This window comes from Dreissena polymorpha, unplaced genomic scaffold, assembly GCF_020536995.1.
Source record: "Dreissena polymorpha isolate Duluth1 unplaced genomic scaffold, UMN_Dpol_1.0 chrUn002, whole genome shotgun sequence".
Taxonomy (NCBI): domain Eukaryota; kingdom Metazoa; phylum Mollusca; class Bivalvia; order Myida; family Dreissenidae; genus Dreissena; species Dreissena polymorpha.
The window spans coordinates 400220-418839 of NW_026273316.1; the positions used below are offsets into that span (position 1 = coordinate 400220).

Sequence of the window (18620 nt, forward strand, 5' to 3'; positions counted from 1 at the left end):
AAGTCCAACAACTACACTTTCCAATATATCATTTATTTTTATACGCACCACGCTATAAATTACGAATCGCGATTTAGAAACATGAAAATAATGATTGTACATGCTATATTAAAAGATATTGTCACGGGTTAATTTTTTCACGCGGCACTGTCTAAACGGTATAAAGACTTTCTCAATTATAATAAGGGCGCCTCTCGTATATAAAATACGCTATCGACTTTACAATTACAGATATGCTCAATAATTGGGTAGATACTGTAAATATTACCCAGCGTTGTGAAACCATATTTGATAAACAATTTTATTAACAAAATATATGTATTAAAATTTACATCATTAGTCTTCCACAGTGGTGGGAGAAGGGTAAACATTTACACTTTTTAATGAGTGCAAATACGGATAAGCCGCGAGCCAAATTAACATACGTGTATTGACAATAAAGAAGCTCCCTGGGCAGTACATCGTCCGTATTATGAAAGTCTTGCTATCACTCATCATAAATGGTACCAACAATCAATCATCATCCTTGATTCAGTCGTAATTGTTATCATCATTCTCCTCAACAACAGCAACAACAACAGGAACACCATAACCATAACACTTATCATTATCTTCATCGTCATAATCACCATACCATTAAGCGATTGTATTGACTCATTGGACCCGCGTCATGCAACAAATGGTATTATGCCATCTGTTAACAGTGAAGCTGCAGACCAGCCTGCAAATTCGCGCATTGAATACTGTCAAGATTACTGTCAAGAATCGAGTAGCGTAGCTCTGGACCTGACTGCTTTTTTGTGCTCTTTCAAATAATCTCGTGAATAAAAAGTCAATCCTTCATGAAAGGAAACGCAGGCAAAACCATAACCTTGGTTTGTGTGACAAAAAAGATGGTATAACAGTAGTTACTTAAGTTTGTTTTAATATTAATTACTATTATTATATGTAATTAATCTGTTTAAAGATTCACATTTCATATAAACATACCAGCAAACTTGGTTTCTTTCGTACAACTTTTACATGTGACGTCACCGAGGATACAAAGATGGGTTCCGGATTTTGTTGCTATCCCAAGCCAACTGCAACAAGCAGTGAGCTAGCGCCGACAGTTGCACCGTCCAAAACTACACGAAGGAAGACAACGATGGAATCAAAATTGATGCCGGTGTGTTCATATTTACTATTATATATTATTGTAATTTACTATGATACTTATTTAATAACACAGTGGTTGTCATGTAAATAGACAAGAAAATAAAAAATCATATTACATAATTGACATGTTTCAAAAGCACATAATTATATATGTACATAATTACATGTGAGCCGCTGTTTGGGAAAACGGGGCTTAATGCATTGCTCGAAATGTCGTTCCAGATTAGCCTGTGCACTTCATCGTTTCAATGAAGTCTCTTCTAAACGCAATCCAATATAGGCGGAAAGTGTCGTCCCTGATTAGTGCTGAAAGGCCAATCTGAAAGACACTGTACGCACATGCATTGAGCCCCGTTTTCCTCAGCGAAGCCCATAATTAGTTACTTAGTGCTTTATAGTATAATTTACCGCTTTAATTCAGGGCCCTGTCTTATCCAAGATCCTGCGACATATTTTAGAAACGACTGCTTGTTAAGTATAACCAAAATCGTTCTAAAATAAAAGGATAGCGAAAGCCACAAATGCAATGAATATAAGTACGAACATGTTTTAATCCTAGAAGCCGGTTCTAAGCAATCATGTCTCTTCAAAAAATTAAATCGTCATATGACTTTGTCGTCTGATGATTAGTGAGGCGGTATCATTTTAGTCCGGAATATAAATATTTCGTGTTATTTTAGCGAAGAGTACTCGGCTTGTTTACACGCATAATGGTTATCTTAGATGAGCCTCGTTCTGGGAAAACTGGGCTTAATGCGTGTGTATGCAGTGTCGTCCTAGATTAGTCTGTGGAGTCCGTACAGGCTAATCAGGGTCTTCAATTTCCGCCTCAACTGGATTTTTGCTTCAAATAGACTTTAAACGAAATACACTATAAAAGCGGACTGCACAGGCTAATCCGGGACGACACATTTCGAACATGCATAAGGCATGTTCTTTCAGAGCGAGGCATATATATACAGTCGCTGCATACTCTCTCCAGAAAATGATGCAAACAGACAACAACAAACCGGTGTCCCCGAAAGAGCGCCAGAATGAAGCTCTCCGGGGAAACACGGATCTGGAATGCCCGCCTTCCGCCAAGATCGTGCGCATCTTCACAAGCAGCACGTTCACGGGTTAGTAGCCGCAGTACCGGGGGAGTGGAGTATCTGTAGTACCGGCTGAGTTATGTGTGGCCATAGTATCGGCGGAGTTGAGTATCCGCAGTTCCGGGGAAGTTGTGAGTAGCCGCAGTACCGAGGGAGTTGAGTAGCCGCAGTACCGGGGGAGTTGAGTATCTGCAGTACCGGGGGAGTTATGTGTGGCCGCAGTTCCGGGGGAGTTGAGTATCCGCAGTAATGATAGAGTTGAGTAGCCGCAGTACCGGGGGAATTGAGTGAGTAGTAGCAGTAACGGGGAGTTGAATGAGTAGCCGTGGTACCGTTTGAGTTGTGATAGCCGCAGTACCGGGGGAGATGAATAGCCGCAGTACCGGGGGAGTTGAATGAGTCGCCGCTGTTTCGGAGCTGTTGTGATAGCCGCAGTACCGGGGAGTTGAACTTGAGAACATATGCAGCAGCACCGGGGGAGTCGACCTGAGAACCTATGTTGAGTAGCGGCAGTACCGGGGCAGTTGAAGATGTAAACGAACGGGGAGTAGCCGCAGTACCGTGGGAGTTGAACCTGGGAACGTATGGTGAGTAGGCGCAGTACCGGGGGAGTTGCGTGAGTAGCCGCAGTACTGGGGGAGTTGAATTTGGGAACGTATAACGAGCAGCCGCAGTACCTGAGGAGTTGAAACTGAGTAGCCGCATAACCGGGGGAGTTGAAATTGAGTAGCCGCAGTACCGAAGGAGTTGAACCTGAGAACGTATGATGAGTAGCCGCAGTGCCGGGGACGTTGAACCTGGGAACTTATGGTGAGTTGCCGCAGTACCGGTGGAGTTGGATCTGGAAATCGTATGCATGAGTAAATGCAGTACCAAGAAATTTGAGCGAAAGAGAAACGTTTGCACAAATACATTTTGAAACTTAAAACTTTGACTTTTTTAAAAAGACGTACACCCTTTGAAAATGTTGGCACCGTTAGACAATGCAATATTGCGAAACTTGCAATAATATTTGTACGCAAGTTTTATACATGGAACAAAGCTCAGTTATTCAAACACAATTTCCTAATTCATTTAACAATGAGGTAAATATTAGATTGCCACTACCTCAATAGCAGTTATTGTCTTAGCAGTTCGTTTAAATGTCTGCTGTATATACACGCATTTTAATATCACGTTAAACACACAAATTAAAGGGACTGCTTCACAGGTCTGTGTACGTTTAAAGCGTCTCCCTCAATGGCTTCACTTAAAAGATTTAAGATTTAAGTTGATAATCTGAAAAGTAGAAAGATTGTATAACATGTTAAAAATCCACGAACCCTTTCAATATCAAATTTCAGACACTAAGCACGAACGGAACATTTTAATGAGTGAGGTGTACCCGATGTAATGTAGCGTGTCGGTTGACCGAGCTTCAGGTTTTCAGTATGACTCCAGACACAATTTAATAAATTGAAAATAAAATAAAATATGATATAATTTTTATCTTGCTTTATGATTTGCTATTAATACATTGATTGATTTGCAACAGTTAATTAATGTTATCACATGCCATACCCTGTTTCCCATGTAATATAACCATTACATATATTTTATATACACATGTGTAATATACTTTTTAAGCGTTTTCATTGGCTTAGTTTTCGTTTATTGACCAATCGCATTTTGCTCGCTTACTAACAAAATTCCCGAACTCGTTTAATAAAATATTGTATAATATGACAACTCATGCCAGTTCCTATATATATATATGAATGTTATCAAACTCTGACCTCGAGCACTACAGTGTATATACAGTGTACATGTACATCAATATTCATAACGTGCAGGAGCTATGTCTTCGGGCCTGCTCTTATTTGTTTATGGACTTCGAGCTACTAAATTGAATAACACGACCTCGAGACAGGACTTCGGGTTACGTCGATACGATTCCGGGTCTATATGCTGCAAAATTCCATAATTTAATTATTATAACCAAACCGAGTCGGTTGAATAATTGGTCGGTCGGTTGGCTGGTCTGTCATGCTGCACATGATGTTCTGTGATAATGTACATGTGTTCTTTGTGTGGAAAATTATATAGCTTTTCAGGTTTCTGCCTATTAACATGAAACTTTTATGATATATTGTTTACACAATGTGCCAGACGTTATTTTCGTGTATGGGCGATATTTTGTTTAGGGTTTTTGCACTTAAACTAAGCAAAACTTAGGATTTATTAGATCATTACATCATTATTTATTTGTACTGCATGTCGAAAGCCATAGTCTTTCTGTATATCAAAACGAAATGTAACAGTAGTGTAGTTTATAGTTTTATGTGCCCTTGAATTAAGGCAATTCATGTAATAAATAAAAGCGAATCGTTTTTGTCTTTATGTCTCATCAATGTAAAATAGCGAACGAAAAAAGATGTTAATTTCACTGATAGGCAAGTTTTTACCTGCTTAAAATGAGCCATTGCGTGGGTCTTAGTCATCTTCAATGACCGTTTTACTTTAATTTTAAAGTGTATAAACTGATAGTATATATAATGCTATGTTAGAAAAATGCAACATCTTATGATGAACATAACATTCAACATTATTTGTCTATTCCGGTATATCATTTGACATAAGTTGAATCCAGCTATAACAATCCTCGGCTTCAATGGGGATCGTGCCCTGGGTCTATCAGTTGCAAGGAAGACATTTTTCCGCGTCGCTATAAAAGCTAGCTCGTGTTTTTAAATGCTGCGGTGTCTGTCCGGTTAGCGCAGTGGTTAGTACACGCGCTTCGTACATAGGCGACCAGGGTTAAATACCTGTTCCAGAAAGCATATGAGTTTGTCTGGTGGTCACCATACCGGACAGGTGAGGTTTCCTCCGGGAATTCCGCCCTCAAGGAATACAATACCACACCCGAATGGAAAATCTGTATGTATAAACGAAGCTATTTTTTCGTGATTGTAGTATGCACATTAAGTAGGATTGGTAAGGCACACTCCAGGTCCTCACATAATGCTGCCCCAGGCGCGGGAACAACGTCTGCTCGCTATGTCTGGCAGGTAGTGGACATGCGTTCGGATGTCCGAGACGAGGCCACTGATGACCACATGGGGACTTAACTCTGTCTCAAGGAACTCAGGCTGTGTCAGCAACTCTCCACTGGGCCCAGCTTCGTGGTACGTACTTCCGGACCATGGTCATTGCGCCCAATCGGTTTTGTTCTACCGAGCCTCGTTCTTGGAAAACTGGACTGTATGCATGTGCGTGAAGTGTCCCCCCAGATTGCCTGTGCAGTCCCCACAAGCTTATCAGGGACGACACTTTCCGCTTTTATGGAATTTAAGGCGGAAAGTGTCGCCGCTTAACACATTTATGCCTAGCGTCTAGAAAAAAGGGACTTTGCAAACAGCGTAGACCCAGATGAGACGCCGCGGCGTCTCATCTGGGTCTGCGCTGTTTGCTTAAAGGAATTTCTGTAAGAAATATTCTAAATATAGAAATAAGTATACTTTACATCCCTAATTTTGGAAATAAATTGATCCCATTTAGAAGGATGGGAGAGTCCACTAGGCTTAAATGGGTTAATGTGCTTGCTTGGCATGTGCAGACTGCACAGGCCAATCCGGGACGACGCTGTACTCTCATGCATTCAACTCAGTTGCCAAAAGCGAGGCTCTAATGTTGTATGGTCTAATTTTGGTGCGATTTTATTGGATGAAATATTTCATAGTGACTATAAACTATGAATTCGCCTTTCTTAAATAATCTGCGGTGGTACTAATAATTTGTTGAGCATGATTTCCTTATTATTATGACTTTATTTGTTGTTTTTTGTTATTTTGTTTTGGCTAAACATTGATAATTTTATATAAAACAAACAAATAGATAAGACAAAAATGTTCTTCGTGCAAGTTCAACATGTTTTAATACTATTTTAAACCAATGAGTAAGCATAATGTTAAAGGGCTTGTTCAGTGGTTCGCCGTAAACCATTATAAATCCGTGACGCCCATATAAATACACATAACGCACTACTAAAGACCAGCGTTCTAGGAAAACAGGTTTTCATGCATGTGCGTAAAGTGACGTCCTAGATTAGTTTGTGCAGCACGCACAGGCTAATCTGGGTCTATACTTTCCGCCGAAACTGGTATTTTGCTAAGAAGAGATTTTCTTTAAACGAAAATTATCATAAAAACGGAGAGTGTCGTCCCTGATTAGCCTGTGCGGACTGCATTAAGCCCGGTTTTCTCAGAACGAGGCTCTTATAATGACCAGTTTCCTATCGCAGTCGCTTCTGTCCCACAAGTACGGCTACATCGCATTCCCCCCGGGTGATCGCGGCGGAGTTTGAGCCTCTCAGGACGCAGGTCGAGGACCCGGAGACCGTCCGGCTCTTCCACAAGTAAGAACAACTTTCGGTCCGGCTAAATTTATATTGGTGCTTAAAAAAGATTTCTCAGAATCGGGTACATGCTGTACGGACAACTATTTTTAGTTATAAATCAGACTGTCCGGTTAGCGCAGTACACGCGCGTCTCGCCACTTCTCACCTTGGCGACCCGGGTTCAATCCCCGTTACGCATGTGAGCTTGGTTGGTGTTTATTATATTTCGTCCCAACTTTTGTCAATCTAGTAAGTTAATATGGTAGAAGTGCTAGGACACACTCCGAGTCCTCACATAATGCAGCCTCAGGTGCGAAATGCCTTCCCCTGTAGGTGGTATTCCCGTGACGACAACGCGGTTCCTCCCGCTTACATCCTCGCATCCATAAGCACGCACCTGTCGGACTTCATAAAAAAGGACCGGACAGGTTGAAAGTCGCCAAAAATCAGAATATTATGCAGTGCAAACTTCTCCAGTTTTGTTATCAGGTTGTTGATTGTTTAGAATATGGTTGCATTACTACTTAGTTGGACAAGATAAAACTGACATTAGACTGACATCTGCACACACAAAAAACTAAGTAATACCCTTTTCATCTCTTACCCATCACCATAATATTTCAATGTCTGTATGCTAATTTACTAATACATCATCTGCGTTTATGCATTTTCTTTTTTTTCACCCCCTTTAACGTCAACAATGTTTTACATATACACCATAGCTCACTGCATACTCCTATGATGTGCTTGAATTTCATGGCTGACATTGCGTCTGCAAAAACTATGGAGTATTTATTAAGTGGCTAGAAGACCTATGTTGAGTTACTATTAAGTGATGATGTACAGTGATATGAGGTTTAAAGCTTCGCTGTACCAATGAATTGGAAATTGAGCACAGCTGTTATTTTGATAAATGACATGACGACTGCAATAATGACATGACAACATTCACTGAGGTAAACTGGTGTTGTTTTGTTGTAACATTATTGGCCTGCCAATGTCCAGATATCCAGGCAGATGTAGATGACCCAAGGCCCCTCACAGACTACCCTAAGGCACTCCTGAAGGTCAGACGGAGCGTTGCCATGGAGCTTCTCTGGGTGCAACATGCCATGGACAGCCGCAAACATTATACCTCAATAAGGAGGGACTATATTGGAATTACTCTGTAATTCAGTTTGTTGGTCGGTTAGGTTTGTCTGCATAAAGTGAACCTTGTTCTGGGAAAACTGGGCTAATGGATGTGCGTAAAGTGTTGTCCCAGATTAGCCTGTGCAGTCTGCAAAGGCTAAACTGGGAAAACTATCTGCCTACATTGGATTTTGGTTTAGAACTAAACATTCCATAAAAAGGGAAAGTTTCTTCCCTTATTAGCGCGGACTCCACAGGCCAATCTGGAACGGCACTTTGCAAAAATTCATTAAACCCGGTTTCCCACAGTGAGGCTCCAGATAATTATAGGGAGGGAGTATATTGGAGTCACTTGTATGGTCGGTCGGTTGGTTTGTGTAAAATGTTGTCAGTTGCAGGGTTATCTACTTTCATGTTCAGTTGAAACTAGGTCATCGCCACGAAGACCTTCTATCACCCCGTGTGATCTATACACTTTTCTAAGTTATATGCCCTTGAACACAAAACAGACAAAGCAAATCTTCATATGAGACAAATTCTTAGAAAACTGGGTTTAATGCATTTGCATAGTGTCATCTCAGATTAGCCTCTGCAGTCCGGAACCACTCTTTCTGCCTAGACTGGATTTTTGTTTAGTAGAGACTTCCCTTCAACAAAAAAAACCCTATACAAGCGGAGTGTTGTCCCTGATAAGCCTGTGTGGACTGCACAGGATAATCTGGGACTACACTTTACACACATGCATTAAGCCCCATTTTCCCACAGAGGGGCACATATTCATCCACACAGAATTCTTACACCCATTTCCCCACCCAATTCTCACAAGGATGAGAACCCAAATAAATACAACCCTTTAAACCACTGTTTTCATTTAAACATTCATCTTAAAGTAGCTGAACATGAAGGGGAGCATTAAAAGACATCAGGACGGCGTTTAGCTGCATGCCTAAAACTGCAACACCAGCACTATTGTGTGAACTGGAAAAGGGACTCAAGATCTTCAATGCATCATCTAGTCTACAACAAGCTCTGTTGGGGGACTTGAAGTCAACTCTCATGTTTACCAAAGCCATTCTTATATTAAATAAACATGAATAAACTTTACAAATTGAATACACGATCATGTGTGTTCACTATTAATTGAAATACAAGTAGCAAGATATATATGTTATTTGACTTGAATGGCAGTTATTATTTATTGTTTCAATTTAACCCTATTATAAATTTCTGCTGACATTTAGACAACCTTAGAGTTGTAAAATAAATATATGAATTGTTGATATGTTTGCATTTTTTTTATAGCTGAAAAATATATATTTCTATATTTGTTTTTGCTTTTGTATTTTCTACTTGTATATCTGAAAATAAGGCTTAATGCATTGCATAAAATTTTGTCACAGAATAGCCTGTGCAGGGACACCATGATCCACCACAGAATAGCCTGTGCAGGGACACCATGATCCACAGAATAGCCTGTGCAGGGACACCATGATCCACAGAATAGCCTGTGCAGGGACACCATGATCCACAGAATAGCCTGTGCAGGGACACCATGATCCACAGAATAGCCTGTGCAGGGACACCATGATCCACAGAATAGCCTGTGCAGGGACACCATGATCCACCACAGAATAGCCTGTGCAGGGACACCATGATCCACCACAGAATAGCCTGTGCAGGGACACCATGATCCACCACAGAATAGCCTGTGCAGGGACACCATGATCCACCACAGAATAGCCTGTGCAGGGACACCATGATCCACCACAGAATAGCCTGTGCAGGGACACCATGATCCACCACAGAATAGCCTGTGCAGGGACACCATGATCCACCACAGAATAGCCTGTGCAGGGACACCATGATCCACCACAGAATAGCCTGTGCAGGGACACCATGATCCACCACAGAATAGCCTGTGCAGGGACACCATGATCCACTTGTCACAGAATAGCCTGTACAGGGACACCATGATCCACTTGTCACAGAATAGCCTGTGCAGGGACACCATGATCCACTTTTATGGAATTTTTTATTCAAGAAAGTCCGTTCTTAACAAAAATCGCGTTAAGCCAGATTAGCCTGTTCAGACTGCACACACTAATCTGGGACATTTTATGCTTCTGGCTTTTGCTATTTCATTTGCTACTTAAGTACCAATTACTGTAAACAATAACAAAAATTGCACACATGAACATAATGTGTTTTTATTGATGATTAGATAATTTAAACGTAGATAATTTTAATAGATAAATAATATAAAAAATGTGTTTAAAATTGTAACTATATGGAAATAGCTTCTATAGCAATAATGAAAGAAGCACACTCTGGGAAAACGGGGCCTTATGCATTGCGTAAAGTGTGGTCCCAGATTAGCCTGTGCAGGGATGACACTTGCCGCCTTTATGGAATTCTCTTCTATACTAAAATTCAGTTTAGACTGAAAGTGTCGTCTCTGACACATGCTTTTCATGGACGACACTTTATGCATTTAGCTACATTTTCCCAGAGCAAGGCTCATTTGTTTATGGGCAGGTGTAAACAAAATTGGATCATTCTTTACTCCTCACTTTGCACTCAGTATAACAAGTTTCATCAAAGTATCTTCAGTATTTTTGTATAGTATCCTCAGTACTTTTTTCAAATCACAGAATGCAGCTTTTTGGACAAACTAATCGTCTCTAAATCTCAACAGTTTTTTTATCTGTTGTTCTTGATAACTTTACAACTATGTGTTTTAATTAAAAAGTGGAGAGAAGAACTCAACATTGTTTAATATAGAGATGAAGAAATGTCCTACATTTCATAAAATGCAAACAATACAATTTAATCGGTTTAAAATAAAATTATATTTACATTTTATTCACAACATGATCTGTAAAACTAACAAATATAAAACCAATAACAAGAAATAATTAAAAGCACAGATACATATTGGCCAGAAAATGTATAAATTACAGATTTATCTACATGTATGATACAATTCAATAACATTGATAACTAGCTTACAATTATTTCAATTGTTCATATTGCCATTATTCACGAAACTGTATTCAATACTTTCCCAATTTCAGACTTTAGATGGGGTTTTTAAACGTAAACTAACTATACATTTAATAAGTTAGTCCCTTATGAAATGTATTTTGTGAATATGAATGTTCAATATTACTGTTGCAAAGTGTAACTAGATACAGACTATAGATAGCTGCATGCTTGAATAACCTGACTATTACACTGTACAGTGAGCTGATAAGCCAGTCTCACTTGAGCCACCAACGTAGTAACATCATAAAATAGTATAGCGCACATAAGTATTTGTTATTACTATGATTATTCACATGAGTGAAATAATACATGGAACACAAGTTCAATAACAACTACACATAACTTCAACAAATGAAACAATTTCATTGAAATTTTCAATGCATGATATAAATACACTTTCTTATGACTGTATCCTATCTTCCAAACAGAATATTCCTCTGACATTTGGAGAACAAATTAATTGCCTATAATCACTATTTAATATTGTTACATTTAAAGTCGGCAATTTGAGACATCTGAACACTTTTGTCTGCCAACTTAACTGTTAACAATGCATTGCACATTAGCAAGTATATTTATAAACAACGATGAACATAACAAGTGGACATTTTGGCACAGTGGTATACTAAATAAATATGCCATTATCCTGAAAAAAGTAAACAAAAACAAACTGCAAACAAAATGTTCATGAACGTGAACTTTTTTTTATCATCTAAGAATTAAACAAAAGGTAACACTATATCTACAATTATTGATATCGATCAGAAACTACGTAATCTAGCAACAAATGTATACATGAGACGGCAAGGATTTGCAAACTTTGCATAATCCCCAAAAAGGCTAGTTGCAGTTACTGAAAAAATACATTGATTGGAAAATTTCAAACGTCACAGGGACTCTGATGTCCACATTCAAGCCCACCCCACACAAGTTACTGTTAAATGGTCTGTGGAAAGCACTGGATTAAAAAAAAATCTAGGACAACTTCATGATTTTCAACTCTTACTCAGAATAATGCATGTTTGCAACATAATCTGACTTGTTGTATTTGCATCTTGGCCATTTTAATATTATAACATTGTATATTACATCAAAACAAAAATACTTTGATGAGTGCAGAACAATGTCTAAAACAATTATTTAATAGTGGATACTAAATCAGGTGTTATCACCTAAAAACTAAACAAAATGTAGTACAATCCAAATGCCCTGAACCAGTTAATTTATATTCAATCCATCTTAGTACTGGCGGGCTGTAAAAATGTCTTGGTCTGAATGAATAATATTAAGATTTTGGACTAGCTTGATCAAGCAGCCACTGCATGAATGAATCAATGTCAATCTTAACTGTTCAATATAGGACGAGCCTGTCTCTGGGAAAACTGTGCTGAATGCATGTGAGTAAAGTGCCAGGTAACCAATGCAGTCCTAATCAGTGACGACATTCTCTGCTTTTAAGGAAATTTTGTTTAAATGTAGTCTTTTCCAAACAGGGAATCTAGTCTGGACGTAAAATATCGTCCCTGGTTAGTCTTTGCGGACTGCCACTTAACACACATGCAATAAGCCACGCTTTCCCAGGCTCGTAGGCATTATACAAATAGAGTTTTGGCTTGATACATGTTCATGAACCTATAACCCTTCATTGAAAAACAAAAGCATCATCTTGCATTTCTTCTGTACAATCCCTAGGAGCGACAACATCCACTATTAATGGCTTCAACTTTAGCTTATACAGGTATAACGTGATTTCTTTCACCGTGGTTTTCCTAACTTGTCTTATAGCTAAATCCTGTCCACTTTCCTCACTGTCCAACAACTGTCTTACAAACTTCTAGTCAGCATTTCTTCTCGTCTGCTACACTAGCTTAAGGTTACAGCGTTGAAAACTGTTGGTGTGCCTGAGGTTGTTTATTTTGTCTGAGCCAGATTTGATATCCACCATAATCGTTCCTCGCTAAAATTTCCTGCTCCGAAAGGTGGGTTCAGGGTTTGTTCTTGAACAATCTAAATATTTTACGTAACCTTGTGATGTTGCTGGGGTGCCAAACATTTTGGTCTCATTTTGCGGCAAACCTGACTGCCCCAGATAATAGTTTTTTGCTGCTGCCATTTGGCTGAGGCATGGTTTGGCCTTTTGCATAAGTATTTTATTTCCCTGCTGTGTTAAATGTTTAGGGTAAACTAGCAAGTTTGGCTGTGGGTAGTTGCTTTGTTGGTTTTGGTAGCTCTACTGGAGATTCAAATACATTCCCATGAGACCAGAGTGGACACAGGGGGCTGATTTGAAGATAAGGACGCCCCAAGATAATCTGGCAGAGGGTACCGTCACTCCTGAAAAGTTGTGAACCAGAAGTATTGGATCAGGACCTCCCAAACTGTCTCGCGGTTAAAGTCCATGTCTTGGTTCAAGTCTTAGTTAACGCCCCTGTGGTTACGTGGCATGGTTGAAGACGCAGGGGTCTGACTTCTGGGTGGGGTGGACACGGGGCGTGGTAGCAAGACTGTGGCTTGGTATCTTGGTGTTTTTTGGTATCTCCATCATGGGCCTCTCAGCTGGAAAGTGGCTGTGTTTCACATAATGGACCTGAAATGAATTATAAACATTAAATTGTAATTCTTAGTCATAATACCTATGATCAGACAAGGTCTTTTAAACATTTTTACACAATTATGCAATTTAACATAAGTTGTACTAATATTAAAGAAATTATTGATTAAGCTTTCCGGTAACATTTGCAGCGATCTGATGCAAGGCAGATGATTTGTACATAGAAAAAGTGACAGCATTTCCACACGGTTGAATGAAAAAGCAGGATTTTGCTTAATTGATTGAAATCCATGATCAGGTAAGCATCATTTTAGAGCTGACTTTTTCCATTTAGGATTTATCATTCAATGAATAATGTGTTTCAATGTATTTATTTATATAATAGTAATTGTTTTGCTTTATATTTTACTGCAATAACTCTTATTTACAAAAGTGAAAGGTTATGGTTCTTGTGCAAGCACATATACTCATTGAAATCTATGCAACCATGAAGTTTCATGATGAAATGTTGTATCGTATCCAAGATATAGCCATGAAAAGTTACATCATATAAAAACAACAAAAAGCAATAACTCTTCTATAAGAAAATTAAGGGTTATGGTTCTTGTGCATATTACTTCTCCTCATCTATTCAATCATAAAGTTAAATGATAAAATCTTATATAGTTTCTTAGATATAGCCCTAAACAGTTTGTGACAAGAGGACATACAGACAAACAGACAATGCCAATTCTATATCACTCCGCATTTGGCTGGGGATAACAAGGGGCATACATTATGTCACTTTCACATAGGATGATAAACTTTGCACATTCAATGTGTAATATATATCATTACGTGCAATCCATGCAAGTTTTAAAAGTGACATCTTTAAAAAATTAAATAAGAGTAAATTTTTCAAAAGCTCAAACGTGTAACAGTTTTAATACTGCACAGTGTAAACAGTTTCTGTGCCAACTTGGACAAAGAACATGTGAAAAACCTAATTAATAAAATAATTCATAGCGATAAAGTTGTCCAATCCAGACCTCCAATCAAATCATAAATAGATGGATTTAGAAGGGTTGAACACAGTATATACCCTACCCTCTCAAAATCGCCCGTATTTGACTTTTCTCCATAACTTAACCTTTTCGAATGACAAATTAGTTACTAGTTGGATTTATGAAGTCTATGTACAGTTTGTTTTCAATTAGCATATTTTTATGTAGTCACTTTCGCTAGTCTGCTTCTTTTCATAGATACTCTAACCTTTTGGTATTTTAACATAACAATATCATGCGAGATCGAGGGTGTGCCAATATTATTCTGACAGCATGCCAATTTTGTTTGCCCCTGGACTCGGTTCTCACAGATGTAATGCAGCTACAGCTTTACAAACTGGGACAATCCCATCACCATCAGTCCCCAAATGATAACGATAAATGGCAGATAAAAATTCCTTACTGCAAGCATTTAAAGAAAACTTAATTCAATACTTTTGTAACAAAATGATATTGTTCTTGTTATCCATAAGCAGTTTTATTTTATGAAAACTATATTTTTTTTTATTTTTTTTTCTTTGTAGGAAATCTTTTTTTTTTTATTCAATATAATACATACAAAGTATACATGCATGTGGTCATAAAAAAAATTGATACCATGTAGCAACAATAATGTTCAAACATGTTATACAAGATATGCTAATATATTCTTTAAAAAAAAAGACAGAAAAGAAAAAGAAAAACAACAGAATAATTATGAATAAGGATGAGTTGTATGAAGTGGGTAGAAAACATACTGGACTTGTTATGAAAATTTGATGCGTTTCCATTTTTTTTTCAAATAAATGAAGTGTATCATTGTTTAGGGCTATTTCTTTTTCAATTTGAATTTTCAGTTTTAAATAATTGATAAAACAGTTCATTGTAGGTGTTATTTTTCTGTATTTCATACTGAATATAAAATATTTCATTAATATAATAATTTAATTCACAGCGTTATTAACCTCTTGTATTTTAAATGTATTTATCCCTAAACTGATGTCTAAGAGCGATAGTTTAACATTTAATTGTTGTTTCTCTAGAAAGGTTGTCAATTGATTCCACAGGGATTGAATATGTTAACACTCCCAGAAAAGGTGTTCTATTGTTTCAATATGTTCACTACACATATCACATAGATTTATATTGGATAGGTTGCACTTAAAAAGATATTTATTTGTAGCTATGATTCTCTGGATGTATTTATATTGAAAATTGTAAACTATCTTGATGAAAATAACTAACGGCTTATTTTTTACTTTTCACTGTACACTAGGGATTTATATATATTTAGAGGACCACACATAAGTAGGCATACTGAGTAATGATGAGGTCAAAATAATGAACGAATACCATTTAACACAAGAAAGTGTTGCCTGCTTGTTTCAATAACAAGGTAACCAGTAAATAATGCTGAATTATTCTTAATATAGTAAAGTAGGTAGTAACAACTTCTACTGGTCAATATTTTTATTTCTTTTTTTATTATATACGTATTTTAAACGTATCTTGCAATAACATTTAATTTTATAGGAACTAAGCGAACAGACATAACTCACCTGTCAAACATCCGCGTATCGCAATGACCTTGAACCTGAGCTTCACCCCCAAGCCAATACTTGGATGACTACAAGGATGGGGCAGCAGATTTTGACTCCATTGATTCCACACTGTAAGGCGGGGTGTGCTGCTGTTGACCAGGGAGTCGCATGGCAAGATGAGAAGCGGGTCAGCACCACTGCCCTGGGACCCACAAACTAGGAATAGAAGAGAAGAAGTATAAAATGGTCGTGTTGGCAGAGTGGATATAAACTCTGCTTAGTGATTATGAGGTACCCGGTTCAATACCAACTCGATGTAGCGATGGTGTAGTGGGTATGGTGTCCGCGTACAGACCAAGAGGTCAAAGGTTCAATCTTCACTATAGGAGCGTTGTTTAGATCTCCTCAAAAGACACCAAGTACTGGTTCTACCTTGAAAACAGACGCAATAGCATTTAAATAAGCATTAGGCTTTCAATGCAATCAAGCTTGAATAACTATATTTTTAATGAATATATTGAAATATATTGTGAAACACAAAAGTTCTAACTTAAACCTTAAAATTTTAACAAAATACAAATCTAATATGTACATTTTGATATCACAATCAACACTTTATGTAAGTTAGAATTTTGCACATGGGGTAGAAAAGTTAGCCTAGTTCTGGAAAATATGGGCTTAATGCATGTGCATTAAGACACTTTCCGCCTAGACTGGATTGTCATTTAGAAGATACCTTCTTTGAGCAAAACATTCCATAAAAGTAGAAATTGTCTTCCCTGACTAGCCTGTGCTGACTGTACGTACATGAAGCCAGGTTGTCCCAGAGCCTGGCTCAAATGGAAACATATATGTAAACAAAAAGTTCCTAACATGATTCATACAAACGTAGGATAATAAAATTTTTTAATTTGCATAATTTAATATCACAAGGAATGATTAATGCAAATTTGAAACATGTACATGGGTTATAAATACCGTAAAACGCTGTGTATAACGCGCATCTACTTTTTGAAGCAAAAAAATCGGGAAGAAAAATTTTTGGAGCAAAAAATCGGGGAAAAAATTCTGTATCGTAGGAAAAAATCTCTTGGCATGGCTGTTGTGGTGTATAATGCGCATCAAGTTTTTAAAATTACATTTTGGGGTAAAAAAAAGTGCGCGTTATACACAGCGTTTGGGTTTGTTCTGGGAAAAGTGAGCTTAAAGCATGTTCTTAAAGTGTTGGTCTAAATTGTGCAGTCCAGGGTAATTAGGAAGGACACTTTCCTTTCAAGTGGTAGTTTTCGTTAAAAGGAAGTCTCAGGGACAACACTTAAGGCTCAAGCATGAGCCCAGTTTTGGACAGAACACATATAATAATATTCCTTAATGAGTGAACGTTTCAATAAACTGTTGCGAGTAGATTGTCCAAACATTTGAGATGGCTGACCCGCGGACTGTTGTTGTTGTAGTTGATGTTGCTGTGCGGATGGCTTTGTTGCTTGGATACTGTGGGCTTGCTGAACGAGAAGCGCTGATTTGGCAACATCTGAAGCTGAACTCCACCAGACAATTATCGGTGACCGTTGTTATATTGTTAGACCCCTGTTGTGAAAGGCAAATAGAGAAAAATCAATTAAACTCCACGAAATATGACTTTTCATAGTTGTTTTAGGGACTTGTTCACAGTTTGTTGAAATGACGAGTTTCAAAATAATTGGCATTATCACTATATGTGATTACAATATTCAAAAAAGAATTTATTCATAATGTTTAAACAAGCAAAATAACACCCCTGACAAAGGGGTGTTAAAATTTAACAAGCATTTAAAATATTTGTTCATGGATAATCAACTTTAAAAATGGCAAAATAATACAGCATTTGTAAAAAAAAATTCTCGATAATTTTGAAAATGCTATGAGCAGTATTTTATTATATGATGGACTTGGTTAAGGATTCTTGTTTGTGTTCTAAAAGTGGAAATATAAGCATGATATTTGTGTTCTTCAAGGTGATGACACCGTTGAAGGTAATATTCAATTGCTAAAGAGGTGTGGACAAAGTTTGTTCCACAAACGTATAACACAAACTCTTATGCAGACCAACGGATGAAGCAACTGACAGCTACTGATTGTACCCCTTTTGAACTTTCATTACCAAGGTATAATGATGTATTTATTATTTATTTAACATTTATGCTAGGCCCCTAAATTGTTTGAGATAGCTAAGTCCTCTATACAAAATAATAAATTCGAGGGCTGAACGGAAAACTGTTGTATCTCCTTCTTTATTTAATATGAGTTACGACAGTCTTCCGTTCACCCCTGGAAATAGTAATGAAAGAGCAACAGTAGGCATCTGTGGTCAAAATGATTGTATTAAACCCTGCATCGTGCCAGAAAAATGAATCCACAGCTAACCTGGGACGCCAGGTTGTTCCACTGCTGCTGGGCACAGGGTCCAGTAAAAAAAAAAAAAAAAAAAAATTGTTTCTTACATAAACAATTTTTTTTTTTTTTTTTTACTGGACCCTGTGCTGCTGGGAGAAGCCCCGGGACAACAGAGTTGAGAACTCGTGCCCCTTCCCAAGTGCTCACAAGGCTTGGGCTGGGGGGCGGCTGTTGTTGGAGCCCGGATTGATACTTGGGTGATATTGGTCCAGGAATCCCATTTCTCTGAAGGGTCACGTTAGTCGCAGTGGTACTGTTCATTCCGGAAAGGGC

The 18620-nt window shown here is 38.0% G+C and overlaps 1 long non-coding RNA gene across 1 annotated transcript; it reads right to left on the reverse strand.

Annotated features, from left to right (window-relative positions):
• Positions 1–9944: 9944 nt before the first annotated feature.
• LOC127863188 (uncharacterized) lies at positions 9945–18345 on the reverse strand. Its single transcript, XR_008040970.1, has 4 exons — positions 18318–18345; positions 17347–17501; positions 15933–16130; positions 9945–13387 (listed from the first exon to the last, which is right to left on the reverse strand). It is a non-coding gene; the product is annotated as an uncharacterized LOC127863188 (long non-coding RNA).
• Between the last annotated feature and the right edge of the window lie 275 nt (positions 18346–18620).